Raw genomic sequence first — 8,281 nt, forward strand, 5'->3', positions numbered from 1 at the left:
CTTGCAGTCCAAGGGACTCTCAAGAGTCTTCTCCAACACCACAGTTCAAAAGCATCAATTCTTTTGCCTTTATCTTTCTCCACAGTCCAACTCTCACATCCATACATGACCACTGGAAAAACCATAGCCTTGACTAGACGGACCTTTGTTGGCAAAGTAATGTCTCTGCTTTTGAAGATGCTATCTAGGTTGGTCATAACTTTCCTTCCAAGGAGTAAGCATCTTTTAATTTCAGGGCTGCAGTCACCATCTGCAGTGATTTGGGAGCCCCCAAAAACAAAGTCTGACACTGTTTCCACTGTTTCCCCATCTGTTTCCCATGAAGTGATGGGACCAGATGCCATGATCTTCGTTTTCTGAATGTTGAGCTTTAAGCCAACTTTTTCACTCTCCTCTTTCACTTTCATCAAGAGGCTTTTTAGTTCCTCTTCACTTTCTGCCATAAGGGTGGTGTCATCTGCATATCTGAGGTTATTGATATTTCTCCCGGCAATCTTGATTCCAGCTTGTACTTCTCCCAGTCCAGCGTTTCTCATGATGTACTCTGCATATAAGTTAAATAAGCAGGGTGACAATATACAGCCTTGACGGACTCCTTTTCCTATTTGGAACCAGTCTGTTGTTCCACGTCCAGTTCTAACTGTTGCTTCCTGACCTGCATATAGGTTTCTCAAGATGCAGGTCAGGTGGTCTGGTATTCCCATCTCTTGAAGAATTTTCCACAGTTTATTGTGATCCACACAGTCAAAGGCTTTGGCATAGTCAATAAAGCAGAAATAGATGTTTTTCTGGAGCTCTCTTGCTTTTTCCATGATCCAGCGGATGTTGGCAATTTGATCTCTGGTTCCTCTGCCTTTTCTAAAACCAGCTTGAACATCTGGAAGTTCACAGTTTATGTATTGCTGAAGCCTGGCTTGGAGAATTTTGAGCATTACTTTACTAGCGTGTGAGATGAGTGCAGTTGTGCGGTAGTTTGAGCATTCTTTGGCATTGCCTTTCTTTGGGATTGGAATGAAAACTGACCTTTTCAATAGTATTAGCTCATTGAAAGCTCGCTAACCCTCGAAGGCAAACAGGTGCCACACCTTATCTGTCAGTCCTTATTAACCCTTTGCTTTGACGTTATCGCCTAATTGAGGAGTTTGGCTCCAGGACAGAGCCTGAAGCAAGTCAACCTTGAGGCCTTTTCTCAGGGTAGGGGGGTGGGCAGGGGAAAGGATCCTGAGACACCCAGAGGCAGGATAAGACACAGACATGAGACAAACCTGGCTTTGAACCTTGGCTCTACCACCTGCTGTTGGGCTTCCCTGGTGGCTCAGTGGTAAAGAATCTGACTGCCAATGCAGGAGACACAGGTTCAATCACTGAGTTGGGAAGATCCCCTGGAGGAGGAAATGGCAAACTACTCCACTATTCTTGCCTGGGAAATCCCATCACCAGAGAAGCTTGGCGGGCTACAGTCTGTGGGGTCGCAAAAGAGTCAGACCCAACTTAGCGACTAAACAACAAAACAATCTGCCACCTGCTATCTGTGTGACCTTGAACAAATCACCTCCCTTTTCTGAATCCCAGTTTCTTTGGATGAAAAGTAAGGATAAGAAAACCTCCCCCAGAGAACTGCCATGAAGATAGATGGAGTGACTGGTAACAAACAATACCCTCTCCCCTGCAAAAAAAGCTTGTCTTTTTCCAATTCCTGGAAACATGTTTTCTTTTCTGGACTCCATCCAGACTAGGACACTGCCTGGGCTTCCCAGGTGGCTCACTGGTAAAGAATCCTCCTGCCAACGCAGGTGTGGGTTCAATCCCAGGATCGGGAAGATTCCTTGGAGGAGGGCATGACAACCCACTCCAGTATTCTTGCCTGGAGAATCCCATGGACAGAGGAGCCTGGAGGACTATAGTCCATGGGGTCTCAAAGAGTGGGACACAACTTAGTGACTAAACAACAGAACCACAGGGACACTGCCCACCGCCTGGGAAACCCTCCTGACACCCTGTGACTCCTTCTGGCCTCTCCTCTCCCTAACGGAGTTTCCACTGTGACCTTCCGAAGGTGGAGGTCGTGTCTGTTTACTTGGCTTTGGTAAGGACAGGGCTGGGTCTTGTCCAGCATGATCCGCCAAAGCCTTGGGGAGCTCCTGGGCACCTGGTAAGAATTCAGCAAATGCTTGTGAAATCAATGGGTTCCAGGCACTGCGCTGAAGGCTTGTGAAGACAAACAAGGAGGCTTCTTACTTGTCTTCCACGTCCTGCTTGTCCCTCTCCAGTACACCCTCCTTACAACAGCCAGAGGGTTCTTTATAAATCTAATCTTATACACTGCTTTAAATTCCTTAATGTCTCCCCATTGTGTTTAGGATAAAGAAGAAAATGTTTGGAAATTCCTGGCAGTGCAGTGGTTAGGACTCCGCACTCTCACTGCAGAGAGCCAGGGTTCAATCCCTGACCCGTGGTCAGGGAACTAAGATCCTGCAAGTCGTGTGGTGCAGCCAGAAAAAAAAGAAGAAAATGCTTGACCCATGGTCTACATAGAAGGCAACAGAGCCGAGTTGGAGGGAATTCACCACAAGGCCCGTCACTTTCAGGGTCCCTTCCAAGCCCTGAACCTCATTTGGTAGCTTTGCATCTATTAAAAAAAAAGGGGGGGGCCACCAAATGTATAAGCATTCAGTTAATTCAGTCACTCAGTTGTGTTAGACTCCTTGCGACCCCATGGACTGCAGCACACCAAGCTTCCCTGTCCATCACCCACTGCCAAAGCTTGCTCAAAATCATGGCCATTGAGTCAGTGATGCCATCCAACCATCTCATCGTCTGTTGTCCCCTTCTCCTCCTGCCTTCAACCTTTCCCAGCATCAGGGTCTTTTCAGATGAGTCAGTTCTTCACATCAGGTGGCCAAAGTATTCGAGCTTCAGCTTCAGCATCAGTCCTTCCAATGAATATTCAGGACTGATCTCCTTTAGAATGGACTGGTTGGATCTCCAGTTGCAGTCCAAGGGACCCTCAAGAGTCTTCTCCAACACCACAGTTTAAAAGCATCAATTCTTCGGCACTCAGCTTTCTTTATAGTCCAACTCTCACATCCATACATGACTGCTGGAAAAACCATAGACTTTTCTGACTCCCTAGCCTCATTCACATTCCCTTAGTTTACACTCTTAAAGCTCCCTGTGCTTCCCCATCCAGGTAGAATTAATAATCCATTGCAGGACTTCCCTGGTGGTCCAGTGGTTAAGAATTTGCTTTGCAATGCAGGGGACAAAAGTTCAATCCCTGGTCTGGGAAGGTTCCACATGCCTCAGAGCAACTAAGCCATGCACCACAGCTACTGAAGCCCACTCGCCCTAGAGCCCAGTGCCCTGCGGCGAGAGAAGCCATTGCAGTGAGAGGCTTGTGCACTGCGATTAGAGAGTAGCCCATGCACAGCAATGAAGATCGAGCACAGCTGAAAATAAATTAATTAAAAAATAATCTACTGGGTGACTGCTTTCTGTTCAGTATCTAGTCCCTCCGCTAGAATATACACTCTCCGATAGCAAGGACTGTGTGTCTTGTGTTGACTAAAAAGATGCACAACGTGAGAGCTGGGAGTTAAGTTTTATTTGGGGCAAAATGCAGGCTGGGAGACAGCGTCTCAGATAGCTCTGGAAGACTGCTCCAAAGAGGCAGTGGGGGAAGGTCAATATATTAGATACTGGTGAAGGAGAAGTTCAATATAATCAAGTGCTTACTTTACAAAAGGTTTTCTGCCAGTGATGAGGATCTGATATCATCATTTAGTGATTTAGTGCTCTTCTAGATATGAAGAACCCACTCCAGTGTTCTTGCCTGGAGAATCCCAGGGACGGCGGAGCCTGGTGGGCTGCCATCCATGGGGTCACACAGAGTCGGACACGACTGAAGTGACTTAGCAGCCGCAGCAGCAGATATGAAGAGGTGAAAGGATTGGGATCATGAAATCAGTTCCCGAAATATGTAACAATCTGTTAGATAGTTCTAAGGAACAGGAAAGACGGGTTCCACCAGCTTCCCTATTCATACTGTTCATGGGGTTCTCAAGGCAAGAATACTGAAGTGGTTTGCCATTCCCTTCTCAGAAGTGAAGTGAAGTCGCTCAGTCGTGTCCAACTCTTTGCGACCCCATGGACTGTAGCCTACCGGGCTATTCCGTCCATGGGATTTTCCAGGCAAGAGTACTGGAGTGGGTTGCCATTTCCTTCTCCAGAGAATCTTCTCAACCCAGGGATCAAACCCAGGTATCCCGCATTGTAGGCAGACGCTTTACCATCTGAGCCACAAGAATTATACAAAAAAGATCTTCATGACCCAGATAACCACGATGGTGTGATCACTCACCTAGAGCCAGACATCCTAGAATGCAAAGTCAAGTGGGCCTTAGGAAGCATCACTATGAACAAAGCTAGCGGAGGTGATGGAATTCCAGTGGAGCTATCTCAGATCCTAAAAGATGATGCTGTGAAAGTGCTGCACTCAATATGCCAGCAAATTTGGAAAAATCGGCAGTGGCCACAGGACTGGAAAAGGTCAGTTTTCATTCCAATCCCCAAGAAAGGCAATGCCAAAGAATGTTCAACTACCCAACATTTGCACTTATCTCACAAGATAGCAAAGTAATGCTCAAAATTCTCCAAGCCAGGCTTCAACAGTACACGAACTGTGAACCTCCAGATGTTCAAGTTGGACTTAGAAAAAGCAGAGGAACCAGAAATCAAATTGCCAACATCTGCTGGATCATCAAAGAAGCACTAGAGTTCCAGAAAAACATCTGCTTCTGCTTTATTGACGACGCCAAAGCCTTTGACTGTGTGGATCACAACAAACTGTGGAAAATTCTTAAAGAGGTGGGAATACCAGACTGCTTGACCTGCCTCCTGAGAAATCTGTATGCAGGTCAAGAAGGAACAATTAGAACTGGGCATGGAACAACAGACTGGTTCCAAACTGCAGTACATCAAGGCTGTATATTGTCACCCTGCTTATTTAACTTATACGCAGAGTACATCATGAGAAACACTGGGCTAGAGGAAGCACAAGCTGGAATCAATATTGTCGGGAGAAATATCAATAACCTCAGATTTGCAGATGATACCACCCTTATGGCAGAAAGTGAAAAAGAACTAAAGAGCCTCTTGATGAAAGTGAAAGAGGAGAGGGGAAAAGTTGGCTTAAAACTCAACTACAAAACTTAAAACTCAACTCAACTAGAAAACTAAGATCATGGCATCCAGTCCCATCACTTCATGGTAAATAGATGGGCAAATAATGGAAACAGTGAGAGACTTTATTTTGGGGGGGCTCCAAAATCACTGCAGATGGTGACTACAGCCATGAAATTAAAAGATGCTTGCTCCTTGGAAGAAAAGCTATGACCAACCTAGATAGCATATTAAAAAGCAGAGACATTATTTTGCCAACAAAAGTCCATCTAGTCAAAGCTATGGCTTTTCTAGTAGTCATGTATGGATGTGAGAGCTGGACTATAGTCCAAGAAAGCTGAGTGCCGAAGAATTAATGCTTTTGAACTGTGGTATTGGAGAAGACTCTTGAGAGTCCCTTGGACTGCAAGGAGATCCAACCAGTCCATCCTAAAGGAAATCAATCCTGAATATTCATTGGAAGGACTGATGCTGAAGCTGAAGCTCGAATACTTTGGCCACCTGATGTGAAGAACTGACTCATCTGAAAAGACCCTGATGCTGGGAAAGATTGAAGGCAGGAGGAGAAGGGGATGACAGGGGATGAGATGGCTGGATGGCATCACTGACTCGATGGACATGAGTTTGAGTAAGCTCTGGGAGTTGGTGATGGACAGAGTGCTGCAGTCCATGGGATCGCAAAGAGTCAGACACAACTGAGTGACTGAACTGAACTGGACTGAACCAGTTTCCCTGGAGCACAGAGTGCCTCATTCTCCAGTCTGAATTCCCCTCAGGCGGTGCCAAAGGTCAACAGCTGCAATAGCACAGGGCTCAGTCTCTGCAGAGGCAGATGGCAAACGTCCTTGCTATTGTTCAGTCACTGGCAGATGCTCTTGGCAAGTGCCAATGTGTAGTTGACACTTGTTCACCTCGGGATCTCAGCATCTAGCACCATGCAAAGAGCATGAAAAAAAAATAAAAAAATGTTGGAAGAATGAGTCAGTGAAGAAAGAATTTACTGTCCAGGAAGGAAGGTAGATAGGTTAGCTGGTGAGTTTCAAAAGAAATGATGATGCTGTCTGTGATTCAATGCTGCACAATGTTCTCTGGGAATCACGGGAGAGCTTGGAAGGGAGGATGGAGGAAAGTTTTTGTGAGTTGTTGACATAGGTCATAGGTACAGAGGGTGAAGTCTCTGCAGATGCAGAACAGGGCACAGCATCCCTAGCAGAAGGATATTTGGTTCCTACTGTGAATCCACATGTAGCAGATACTGGGGGTGCCCAGCCCACCTCCCTTCGCGCCCACCCTCCTATTTTCACTGTTCCTTCCATCCCCCATCTGAATGCACCTGAGGTGCTTCACCTGAGGGCTCCCTCTAGGCCCACGTGCCCCCACCAGTGGTGGTGGGAGGTGGAAGATGAAAGCTGCAGCTTCCTGGCCCTCAGTCGCAAGGACTCAGATTCTTGTCCAGAGGTCTGATAGAGCCACTGCCCTCAGCAGGAACATGCTTATTAAGCTGCCCTTTCATTATTGGCTGCCTTCCCATCTCTGTCTCACTCCTCCACACCCCAATGGTATTTCCTTCCATCTTCGCCTAAATATGTTGTTTGCACTCAAATTCATGTCTCAGGGTCTGCCTCTGGGAAAACCCAACCTGGGGAAAAAATACAAGCAAGAGGGGAGAAGCCCTCACAGAAGCATGAGGCTGTGTTATGTAACTCAGGCTGCTGTAAGGAAATTCCACAGGCTGGGGGGCTTAAACAATAGACATTTTAATTTTCTCGTGATTCGGGATGTGGGGACTCCAAGGTGTCAGCAGGATTGGTTTCTCCAGGGCCTCTGTCCTCGGCTTATAGATGGCCATCTTTTCCTGGTGTCCTCTGACCATCTTGTCTCTGTGCACACACATCCCTGGTGTCTCCTCCTCTTCTTTTTTAAAAATAATCTTATTTACTTAATTTTATTTTTGACTACATGGGGTCTTTGTTGCTGCATGCGGACTTTCTCTAGTTGTGGTGAGCGGGGACTCTTCTTCTTTGTGGCCCTCAGGCTTCTCGCTGTGATGGTTTCTCTTGTTGTGGAGCACAGGCTCTAGACATATGGGTTCAGTAGTTGTGGGGTGTGGGCTTAGTTGCTCTGCAGTGTGTGGAATCTTCTTGGACCAGGGATTGAACCCATGTCCCCTGCATTAGCAGGTGGACTCTTATCCACTGGGTCACCAGGGAAGTCCTCCTCCTCCTCTTATAAGGACGCTAATCCTATTGGATCAGGGCCCCACCCTTATGACCTCATTTGACCTTAACTACCTCTTTGAAGACCCTTATCCTCAAATATAGTTACACTGGGGAGTAGGGCTTCAACATATGAATAAAATTCAGGGGAATAAAATTCAGTCCATGAAGAGGGGAACTGGGGAAAAGCAACTCAGCTAAGGAAAGTTGGGCTTAGAGAGGCAGGTCAGTTGTCAAAGCTCAGTGCCCAAGATGACAGAACAGTAGGTCTGATTCCAAAAGAGTGTCCATAGCAATGGAAATGCAGATTTGACAGTTCAGAACTTGGGAACCACACAGGATGGGGGTTCTGAGATACCCCTATATATGTGCTGGGAGCCTAGCTGGCAGGTTGGAGGGGAGGGGGCAGGGGCTTCAGCCATAAGGAATGGTCTGGGAGGAACAGTGGGATCCCGGGCCACCAGCCATGGACTGGCATTAAGGACATACTCAAGGCCCTGGCCAGATGGGCCTATTACACAAGTACCAAGGAGAAGAGGTTTCAGCAGAAGTCTATTTACAGACATGCTCCTTGTCTGAAGAGACCCAACTGCCTCACAGATACATAATTATTAGCCATAAGAGGGGAAAGTTGATAATTTGGACTACCCTGAAATTTGGAATTTATATTCACTAGAAGACACCAATAAGGGAGTGAAAAAGCAAGAGATTTTTGCAATACATCTAGAACGGCTGAATTGCACCCCTGCCCCAAATTCATATCCACTCAGAACCTCAAAATGAGGCCTTATCTGAAAACAGGGATTTTGCATATATAATTATTTAAGCTAGGAAGAGGTCTTCACTTGGACTCTGGGGGTGCTCCAGATCCAGGAATTATGGCC

The sequence above is a fragment of the Bos mutus genome, chromosome 25 (assembly GCF_027580195.1).
Source record: "Bos mutus isolate GX-2022 chromosome 25, NWIPB_WYAK_1.1, whole genome shotgun sequence".
Taxonomy (NCBI): domain Eukaryota; kingdom Metazoa; phylum Chordata; class Mammalia; order Artiodactyla; family Bovidae; genus Bos; species Bos mutus.